At 39.7% G+C, this 12,057-nt stretch overlaps 1 protein-coding gene across 6 annotated transcripts in view; it reads left to right on the forward strand.

The window, feature by feature from the left end:
• LOC140731902 (protein phosphatase PTC7 homolog) overlaps nt 1-12,057 on the forward strand; it is a 137,352-nt gene that overhangs the window by 1,078 nt on the left and 124,217 nt on the right. The window lies entirely within an intron of this gene.

Raw genomic sequence — 12,057 nt, forward strand, 5'->3', positions numbered from 1 at the left:
AAGCCTATGATACTCTTTCCAAAATTTTGAGAGAGCTCTGTGAAGATAGTGTCTGATTTAGTTATCTTCAAAAGTTGCAGACTGAGAGCTATCAAACCTGATTCTATTGTTTCAGGAAGGAGGGAGTGAGGAAAACACACAAAACTATTGATCTGTTATCCTAATGTCTGTGGTAGACAACGTATTAAATTCTCTAATAATGGACGTAATATCAGGGCACATAGTAAGTAATATGCTTGAGTTTGGATTTATGAAGGAAATATATTTGACTAATCTGGTGTTCTTTAAGAATATTATTGTAACTAATTATTGTTCATAACTATATGTATGTCTCATGATCAAATTCTTGTGGTGTGCTAATGTGTCACTGCTGCCCCAATATTGTGCACCAGACCTGGGATATCTCGTGATTAAGCGAGATCAAGTGATAAGTGATTAAGTGATATCATCCACAGGCATGATATATAGGCAGCATTTGACGATAAATGAAGTACAGGCAGAGATGGAAGACTGTAGTACTAGTAGTGATGACCAAGAAGGTGTGAACAAGGGAGGGGCAGGAGCACTTACAGGGCTGCTTTGAATCAGAGGTTTGGACTGAGTTCATGGAGTCATCTTTGAGCCTGGATGAGTATGCCACGTCTGTCACCGACTTCATTAAAAACCTGTGTGCCTAGGAAAACCTGGTGTACGTTCCCAGGCCAAAAGCCATGGATGAACCAGGAGTTTCATAGTCTTCCGAGAGCTAGATCTGTGGCATTGAAGTCTGGCGATCCGGTCTCTCTAAGAAAACCAGGTATGACTTGTGGAGGGCTATTTCAAGAGCCAGGAAACAGTTCTGGGAGAGGTTGGAGGCAATGTACATGTCAACTCTGGCAGGGTTTGCAGGACATAGAACATAGAAATGTACACCACATTACAGGCCCTTTGGCCCGCAATGTTGTGCCGAACATGTAACCTAGTCTAGAAACTGCCTAGAATTTCCCTGCAGCATTGCCGTCTATTTTTTTAAGCTCCAAGTACCTATCTAAGAGTCTTTTAAAAGACCCTATTGTATCTGCCTCTACCACTGTTGCTGGCAGGGAATTCCACGCACTCACCTCTCTGTGTGAAAAACTTACCCTTAACATCCCCCTTGTACCTACCTAAGCACCTTAAAACTATGTCCCCTCCTGTTAGACCTTTCAGCCCTGGGAAAAAGCCTCTGGCTATCCACACAGTCAATGGCTCTCATCATCTTATACACCTCTATCAGATCACCTCTCATCCTTAGTCGCTCCAAGGAGAAAAGGCCAAGTTCATTCAACCTATTCTCATAAGGCATGGTCTCCAATCCAGGCAACGTCCTTGTAAATCTCCTCTGCACTCTCTCTATAGTATCCACATCCTTCCTGTAATGAGGTGACCAGAACTGAACACAGTACTCCAAGTGGGGTCTAACTAAGGTCATATATAACTGTAACATTACCTCATGGCTCTAGAACTCAGTACCACGGTTGATGAAGGCCGACACACCATATGCCTTCTTAACAACACTGTCAACCTGTGCAGCTTTGAGTATCCAATTGGCACGGACCCCAAGATGTCACTGATCCTCCACACTGCCAAGAGTCTTACCATTTATATTCTGTCTTCAAATTTGGCCTACCAAAATGAACCACTTAACACTTTTCTGGGTTGAACTTCATCTGTCACTTCTCAGCCCAGTTTTGCACCCTATCGATGTCGCGCTGTAACTTCTGACAACCTTCTGGATTATCCACAACAACCTAACTTTTGTGCTATCAGCAAACTTACCAACCACCCTTTTACTTCCTTATCCAGGTCATTCATAAAAATCACAAAGAGGTGGAAGTCCCAGAACAGATCTCTGAGGCACACCACTGGTCACTGTCCTCCATGCAGAATATGAACCATCTTCAACCACCCTTTGCCTTCTGTGGGCAAACCAATTCTGGATCCACAAAGCAAGGTCTCCTTGGATCCCATGCCTCTATACTTTCTGTATGAGCCTTGCATGAGGAGCCTTATCATATGCCTTACTGAAATCCATATACACTACATCCACTACTTTACCTTCATCAATGTGTTTTGTTACATCCTCAAAGAATTTAATCAGGTTCATGAGGCATGACGTGTTGACAGTCCCTAATCAGATAATGTCCCTTCAAATGCTTGTAAATCCTGTCTCCAGGATCTTCTCCAATAACTTGCCCGCCACTGAAGCAAGACTCACTGGTCTGTAATTTACTGGTTTATCTCTACTCCCTTTCTTGAACAGGGGAGCAACGTTTAAAAACTTACAAACCTCTGGTACTTCTGTCCCTATTGATATGCAAACATCATCGCCAGAAGCTCAGCAATCTCCTCCCTCACTTCCCTCCCACAGTAGCCTGGGGTATATCTTGTCCAATCCCAGCAATACTCAAATTAATACCTTTCAAAAACTCCAGCACATGCCCTTTTTTTTGTAATTTATTTTTTTATTGAAGTTTATCATCAAACAAACATTTCCATGTGATGTATTTCAGATACTGTACATATATATCATACAATCATATTTGTCACAAATCTCCACATAATAATTATCTGAGGTATTCACTCATAGAAAGGAGAGGAGAGAAAGAACAATCGAAATAAGAAAGCTATGTACAAGTAGGGAGTGATTTTTTTTTTAACAACATAATGACTTGTGAGAATAAAATCAGGCCTATGAGGTGTTATGTAGTTAAACCATTTTTCACAGTATGAATCAAATTGCTTCAACTTATGATTAACAGATGCTGTTATCTTCTCCATTTTATAAATATCCATTGTAATTTCCATCCATTCATTTAAAGTTGGGCTCTCCTGTGATAACCATTTCCTGGTAAGGGCCTTTTTACCAGCCATCAGCAGTATATTCATTAAATATTTATCTCTTTTCAACCATTCTTGAGGTATATACCCAAAATATATGGTCTTACTTTCTAAGGGTATTTCACATTTAAAGATGTCTTGTAGGGCATTGTGTATCCCCCTCCAATAGTCTGATAAAGGGGCATTCCCAGAAAATATGATAATGATTTGCATTTTGATTTCCACAACTTCCCCAGCAAACAGGGATGTTACTATCATAACAGGATTTCTGAGAGGGTGTAATAAAATATCTTGTCAAGTTTTTCCATCCGAACTCCCTCCATTTCTGTGAACTGGTACACTTCCATTGATACCTCCATATTATTGTCCATTCTTCCTCAGATATAATTATCCCTCCTTCTCCCATTTTGTTTTAATGTATGAAGTTGAATGTGCTTTAAGATTTGACAACCCCTTATACATGCTTGAAATGATTCTACTACCATTGTCTGAATTATATGCTTTTCTAAATAGCTCTATCAGACATGCACTTGCCTTGGTTACATTTTTAACTGTTCTATTAATATACTGTCGCATCTGTAAATACCGATAAAAGTTTTGTTTTGCTAACAAGTGTTTCTCTAAGCATTTCAAAACTGAACAGTGTTCCTTCTTTCATTATATTGCAAATAGCTGTTATTCCTTTAGCTGTCCAGTACTTAAATCTAGCATCCAGTTTATTCGGTGTAAAATCTGAGTCATATGCACACCATTTAAGAATTGCAATGTCTCTCTCTAGTTTATATTCTGTTATAATAGTTTTCCATATTTTAAGTCCATTTCACCCACGAGTTATCAATAGTATTTATGTAACTTTGTAGGTTGTTATCAGCCAAAATTGCCTGTATGGGGATGGAAAGTATCCTCTCCTCAATGTTTTTACATTGAGCGTCATATGATGGGTTACACCAACATATCACAGCTCTCAACTGTGCTGCAAAATAATAATCTCTAAGGGAAGGTAGGCCCCTTTCCCCCCTTTTCCTTGGCTAATTGCAAAGTTTTGAGATGAACTCTAGGCCTTTTACCTTGCCATATATATCTTGATAGCATCTTGTTCCATTCATTAAATTGATTTTGGTTGATCGCTATTGGTAGGGTCTGAAAGAGATATAGTAGTTTGGGCAGTATATTCATTTTAATAGATTCAATCCTTGAACTGAGACCAAGAAAAGGAATTAGGTTCCATCTTGTTATCTTCCTTAATTTTTTTATACAGAGGCTGATAATTTTGCCAAATCTTTTGGCATAATGATGCCCAAATATTTGACAGACTCTGTTTGCCATGCCCAAGGATATCTACTTTCAATTTTTCTTGGTGGGCTATAGTTATATGAAAGTACTTGGGTTTTATCTATGTTGATCTTGTATTCTGATAATTGGCCAGATTGTTGAAAGGATTGCATCAATTTAGGTAAAGAGTTTGTTGGTTGCCCTAGATAGATCAAAATGTCATCCGCATAACAGGCCAATTTATGCTCTGTCCCTTAAATAGTAATCCCCTGATATCTTCATTTTGTCTGATGTGTTGTTAATGGTTCCAGATATAATGCGAAGAGTAGTGGTGACCATGCACAATCCTGTCTCGTGCCCCTTTCTAGGGTAAAACTATTAGATAAATATCCATTGATTTTAATCCTAGCAGTAGGATTGTCATATAGTGCCTGTATAGTTTTAATAATTGTGTCATGTAGACCAAATCTATGTAAAACTCTGTAAAGAAAATTCCAATTAACCGAATCAAATGCCTTTTCAGCGTCCACACATCACTATTCCTTCAATTTCATTTTTTTTATATGATCCATAATGTGAACTGTCCTTCGTATATTGTCCTGTGTTTGGCGTTGTTGTATAAAACCTGTCTGATTATTATGTATCAGTGTGGGTAGAAACTCTTCTAATTGTTTGGCCATGATGGAGGTAAATATTCTATAATCCACATTAAGAACAGATATTGGTCTAAATAACCGGCATTCCATTTTATCCTTGCCTTCTTTCGGTATAGCTGAGATTATCGCCTCCTTCTAGCTGGGTAGCATTTGTGCCTTTTTTAGAGCCCAATTCAGTGTGGGGAGTAGAACAAGCATTTTTAAATTCTTTATACCACTCTGCTGTATATCCATCTGATCCTGGTGATTTGCTTAATTTAAGCCTACTAATTGCAGTTTTTAGTTCAGATTCAGTTATGTCAGCAGTCATCATTCTATTTTGTTCTTTGCTTAAAGTGGGTAACTCTAAAGAATTCAGGAAGGTGTCATTCTGAATTATGTTTCCCCCTGGAACTTTGGAATATAGAGTTTCGTAAAACATTTCAAATGCTTCTTGAATTTCACTTAGCTTATTTTTTATCACTTTTGTTCTTGGATCCCTAACTCTATGAATTGTATTTTCTGCTTTTTTTTTCAATTTCCACGCCAGTATTTTCATAGATTTCGATCCCCTTTCATAGTGTCTGTTTCAGAAACATTAAATTTTAAAAAATTTCTTGTGTAGCCAAACTATTAATTTCATTCCTAATTTTTAAATTTCCTCTAGTGTGCCAAACTCAATTTGTGTTTTTTTTTCTAGTTCCTTCAGCTTATTTTGTAATTCCTGTAATGTTTTATTCCTTATTTTTTTCTGATATGAAGATATCGCTATAATTTTCCCTCTTAAGACAGCCTTCAGAGTATCCCATGGAATGGGAGGTGAAACCTCTCCATTATCATTGAATTCTAAGTAAAGACCAATTTCTTTTTTAATTTGTTCCTTAAAATAGGGATCATTGAGCAGACTTGAATTTAGTTTCCACATACTATTCTTTGGTTGTAGGTCAAAATCAACAGATAAATATATAGGTACATGGTCACTTACATCTGTTGTCCCAATTCCACAGGTGATTAATTTGTCTTTATCTTTTCCAAATGTTACGAAATAGTCTCTTGTATATACGGAGTGGGGGGCAGAATAATGAGTGTAATCCCTTCTGTTGAGGAAAAGGTCCCTCCATATCTCAATTAAACCAACATCCTCAAAAAGTGTATTAACTTTCTTATGTAAGGACTTTGTTTCATAAGTTTTTCTATTGGAAGAGTCTAACTTTGGTTGTAATTGTAAATTTAAGTCTCCCCCGCGTATGAGAACCTTCTGCTTCCGTTACCATAATATTAGTAACTTTCTGGAAGAAACTAATATCACTTCCTGGGGGTGCGTATATATTTAATAAAGTAACTGGATTTCCATCTATATTCCCCCTTACCAGAATATAACTGCCCTCCTTATCTCCCATTTCAAATACTTTTTCAAAATTTAGCTTGCTTCAGTTAAGAATAGCAACTCCTCTTCTATGTCCTGATTTATATGAGGAGAAAAACAAATTAGTGAAGCCCATTCTCTTTAATTTTTCATGCTCATTATCACTTAAGTGAGTTTCCTGTAAATGTACTACGTGGGCTGTACATGCCCTTTTTTAATGTCTGTACATTCATATGTTTCAGTCCACTAACTTTGCACTTGCTTTAAAGTCTCCACATCTTTCCTGTAATGGGGTGATCAGAACTGAATGCAATACTGCAGGAGCAGCCTAACCATAGTTTTATAAAATTGCAACATAACTTCTCAACTCCTGAATTCAGTGCCTTGATTAATAAAGTCAAGCATGCCCTATGCCTTCCTTTACCATCCTATCAATGTGTGCAGCAGCTTTCAGGGGCTTATGGCCATGGATCCCAAGATTTTCTTGTAATTAAACACTGTTAAGTTTCTTGCCGCTAACTGTGTACTTTTCCTTTATATTTGATCTGCTAATCCTCATGTTTAGCCAGATTAAACTCCATCTTCCATTTCTCTACCTATATGTGCAAAGGACCTATATTCCACTCTGTATTTTACACTATCTACAACACCATCGACCTTTGTGCCATTTGTAAACTTACTAACCTACCCATCCATCCATGTTACAGTGGTCCCTATACGGACCATTGCCAAACTTCACTTGAAACAGACTTCCAGACAGAATAAGATGTGTTCTATGGGTAATCCTGTTCTAAACCGAATGGCCGAGTCACCAAGGACCCCATGCATCTTAATCTTCTAGATGAGCCAACCATAAACGACCTTGTCGAATGTCTTACTAAAATCGTGGAGACGACGTTCACTGCTGTACTTTCACTGATCACCTAATTAAGAAACCTAATCAAGTTAGTAGGACAATCCCAAACAACAGAAAGTCTGCAGATGCTGAAAATCCAAGCAACCCACACAAAATGCTGGAGGAACTCAGCAGGCCAGGTAGCGTCTAAGGAAAAGATTACAGTCCAAGTTTTGGGCCAAGGCCCTTCAGCAGGACTGGAGAAAGAAAGATGAGGACTAGAGTAAAGTGAGTTTCTCTGAGAATTACAAGTCTTTTGAACTCCCTTCCCCAAAGGTGATAAAGGATTGTGGTGGGTGAAATATTACAGCAGAGATGGGAATCATTTGTAAGACCAAGGTCCCTTTCACTGGTGAATACTGAAGCAAAGTATTTATTAAGTACCTCCGCTACCTCCTTCAGCTCCATGCACTTTTCCACTCTCGTTTCTGATTGGTCCTATTCTCACAAGGCTCCTCTTCACATATTTGTAGAATGCCTTGGGGTTTTTCTTAATCCTGATCGCCAAGGCCTTCTCATTGCCCCTTCTAGCTCTTGTAAATTCATTTGTGAGCTCCTTCCTGGCACCCTTGTAATTTTCTAGAGCTCTAACAGTACCTTGTTTCTTGAATTTTTTGTAATCTTTTCTTAACTAAATTTTCTACATCATCCTAGATTAGGACATATTGCTTCCTACAAAGCAATATGTTGTGTCCAGATTAATGTAGTGACACTCAGGAACTTGAAATTGCTCACTCTCTCTACTTAAGATCCCTATACGAGGATTGCTTTGTGGGTAGTAGTGTGAAATATGAGGAGGATGTTAGGAGAATGCAGGGTGACTTGGACAGGTTGGGTGAGTGGGCAGATGCATGGCAGATACAGTTTAATGTGGATAAATGTGAGGTGGCAAGAACAGGAAGGCAGATTACTATCTGAATGGTGTCAAGTTAGGAAAAGGGGAAGTACAACAAGATCTAGGTGTTCTTGTACATCAGTCACTGAAAGTAAGCATGCAGGTACAGCAGGCAGTGAAGAAAGCTAATGGCATGTTGGCCTTCATAACAAGGGGAGTTGAGTATAGGAGCAAAGAGGTCCTTCTGCAGTTGTACAGGGCCCTGGTGAGACCCCACCTGGAGTATTGTGTTAAGTTTTGATCTCCAAATTTGAGGAAGGACATTTTTGCTATTGAGGGAGTACAGCGTAGGTTCACGAGTTTAATTCCTGGATGGCGGGACTGTCATATGTTGAAAGATTGGAGTGACTGGGCTTGTATACACTGGAATTTAGAAGGATGAGAGGGGATCTGATTGAAACATATAAGATTATTAAGGGATTGGACACGCTGGAGGCAGGAAAAATGTTCCCGATGTTGGGGGAGTCCAGAACCAGAGGCCACAGTTTAAGAATAAGGGGCAGGCCATTTAGAACAGAGTTGAGGAAAAACTTTTTCACCCAGAGAGTTGTGGATCTATGGAATGCTCTGCCTCAGAAGGCAGTGGAGGCCAATTCTCTGGATGCTTTCAAGAAAGAGTTAGATATGGGGAGAAGGGAGGAACGGGGTACTGATTGTGTATAATCAGCCATGATCACATTGGCAGTGCTGGCTTGAAGGGCAGAATGGCCTACTCCTGCACCTATTGTCTATTGTTCCCTTCCTGAAGTCTGCAATCAGCTCTTTGATCTTTAGAAAATTTAGGATACAGTGGGATATAGGTCCTTTGCACATATAGATAGAGAAATGGAAGATGAAGTTTTATCATGAGGTTTGGCAGGTCAAATGTAAAGGGAAAGTATACAGTTAGTGGCAAGAAACTTAACAGTGTTTAATTACAGGGAGATCTTGGGGTCCATGGCCATAACCCTCTGAAAATTGCTGCACACATTGATAGGATGGTAAAGAAAGGTGTAGGACATGCTTGACTTTATTAATGATGGCACTGAATGCAAAAGTTGGGAAGTTATGTTGCAATTTTATAAAACTATGGTTAGGCTGCTCCTGGAGTATTGCATTCAGTTCTGATCACCCCATTATGGGAAAGATGTGGCGACTTTGGAGAGAGAGCAAAATAGATTTAACAGAATGCTGCCTGGATTAGGTGGAGTGTGATACAAGGAGATGTTGGACAAACTTGAATTGTTTTCTCTGGTGTGATGAAGGTTGAGGGGAGATCTAATAATCATAGTCTGATTAGGGAAAGCTAACATGGCTTTGTGAGGGGCAGATAGTGCCTCACAAGCCTGATCGAATAATTTGAGGAAGTGACAATTTATTGATAAAGACAGAGTAGTGGATGTGGTATATATAGATTTTAGTAAGGGATTCAACAAGCCTCCCCAAAGGCTCAGTCAGAAAGCCAGGAGGCATGAGAAAACCAGTGAAACTTGGCTGCATGGTTTCAGAATTGGCTTTCCTACAGAAAGCAGAGGGTAATGGAAGATGGAGAATTTTCTGACTGGACGTTGATGATCAGTGGTGTTCTGCAGGATCTATTATGGGACTCATGCTCTTTGTGATTTTTCTAAATTACTTGGATAAGAAAGTGGAAGGGGGGTTCATAAGTTTGCAGCTGACACAAATGTTGGTGGATTTGTGGAAAGTGTGGAGGATTGTAGTTTGCAATGGGTCATGGACAGGATGCAGAGCTAGGCTGAGGAGTGGTAGATGAAGTTCACTGTGGAAATGTGAAATGATTCACTTTGGAAGGTCGAATTTGAAGGCAGGTTACAGGGTTCTGAGTAGAATGGAGGAACGGGGGATTGTGGGGTCCATGTCCATAGATCTCTTAAAGTTGTCACACAAATTGATAGGATTGGTAAGAAGTCGTGTGTTGTTGGCCTTCATTAGTCGGCGGAATTGAGTTTTAGAGCCACAAGGTAATGTTGCCATTTTCAACTCTTGTTTGGGTTTTGCTGCATATCGTCATGATCTGCTTCATTTGCTGGGGGACTGCAAGTTGGATTAACAGCAAACATCCCCACTCATGACTACTTGATGGAAGGAAGGCAACTCAAGGAAGCTGGGCCAAAGACAGTGTTTTGTGCAGTGATACCCTGTGGTAGTGCTGATTGACCTCCAACTGCCATGTTCCTTTGATTCCAACCAAGTATCTCATGTCAAAGGGAGCCACTCTTCTTCCTTTTGCAATTCAGAGTTTGGTCTATATTTAAACTAAGGCTGTGATGAGGTTTGGATGGAGGTTGTTCTGGTTCAACCCAAGTTGGCGAGAGACTATATTTCCTGATAGTCCTGTCTATAACATACTCCAGCTCTTTGGTGAATGAGAGGAGGCTGGATGGTACTTGTCAGATATGTCCTTTTACTGAATATGATACATCTTGCAGTTTTCAATATTGTACATTCTTAACTAGTTTATTATTGTCACATCTACCACTGTACAGTGGAAAAACTAGTCCTACATGCCATCTATACAGAATTCATTGCAGCAGTGCACTGTCATACAAGGTAAAACAATCACAATAAAATGTTACACTTGTTACGAATGAAGGGAGCAAAGTTGCCCCCCCCCCCTTTTTTGAGAATCGCAAGATCGCTATTATTTCGGGTCTGAGACCCAGGAAATGAGAGAGATACACAGCATGTCTGGAAATGAGAGAGAGAGAGAGAGAGAGAGAGAGAGAGAGACGCAGGATCACAGCAAAGGCAGTTGTTATAGACAACGCAGAATACACAACAAGGTGGAATGTCTCCTAACAGAAGCGGAATGGAACCACTGATTACTGCTATTGTCTCTTGGAGAAGGAATTGTGTATTGAGTACTGTACTATTCATTGAAACCCCTCAGGGACAACCAGAGTGGTCTGGTTGAGGGATTGCATCATCCCAACCTGATTGACATCTGAGACCCCGTGAATGAGGATAAAAGGAGGGTCTGGGGAACACCCCTCAGACACACCAGGGGAAACGCTAGAAATCCAGTGACAGCGTTTTATAGCGAAAGCAGGTGAGAGCTCGTGTGTGTCCTCCCTTGCCTGGGTGGCGGGCTCATCACGGAAGAACGGTTTAGCTAAAGGAGAGGTCATACTTGAACGGCCACAACAATGAGACACTGATGGATCGAAATCATAAAGGAAGGTTGGCAAAAACAATAGCGTTAGCTGTTCCCATTCTTCTATCTCTCTCTCTCTCTCTCCAACAATTGCAACACAGCGACAAACAAACGACGGCAGCCTGTGTGAACTGAAACGAACTTTATATTTCCATCGGACAATTCATTATCCCCTAGACAACGATAGAGCTTATTTCTTATTGATTATTATTATACCCGCACTTTTAGGTTTAGTATTGACGACGTATATTATCTGTATATTTGCATTGATATTATTTTTGTGTATTTTTGCTAATAAATACTGTTAAAAATAGTATCACCAGACTCCAACGGACGTCTCTATCTTTGCTGGTAAGTAACCCAGTTACGGGGTTCGTAACACACTCCAGAGAAAATGCGGTGCAATTTGGCAAATAGATTGTGAAGTCAAGAGTCCATCTTATCATATGCCAATGTTATTTATGTACTAGAGCAGCATGGCTAGAATAATAGCTTGTCCTGCAGTGTAACTCAGTACTACAGTAGGGATGTAGTCTGATCCCAAAGATTTAGCTGTATTCTGTTTTCTTAGCTGTGTTCTTTATTTCTTGTAGAGTGAAAAGAAGTAGTTGGAAGTCTTGCTTCTGTGATGGTAGGGATCTATCAGGATAGGAGATCTATTCAACAGTTCTTCCTAAACACCTTGTCCTTGTACTCACATGCTGTGTTTTACTATTTTTGAAGACTGAAATGTTCTTGAGAGCCCCTTTTTCCTAGCTTTGATTTAATCAATTGGCTGTAAAATCACTTTGCACTTTCTGAATGTTGTTTGATTACACAGAACACTGTTGGACTTGACTAGGTTGAATAAATGCTTGCCAGTTGTGGAGTGTGGGATATGCCAATCCTTGATGTCACAAAATGTGGTTCTGTACATTTTTGCTATTGTTGGAGCACTCAATAGGGCTTGAATGCCCTACGTTGAGTTTCCAGGTCTGCTCT

Source organism: Hemitrygon akajei, chromosome 8, assembly GCF_048418815.1.
Source record: "Hemitrygon akajei chromosome 8, sHemAka1.3, whole genome shotgun sequence".
NCBI classification, from domain to species: domain Eukaryota; kingdom Metazoa; phylum Chordata; class Chondrichthyes; order Myliobatiformes; family Dasyatidae; genus Hemitrygon; species Hemitrygon akajei.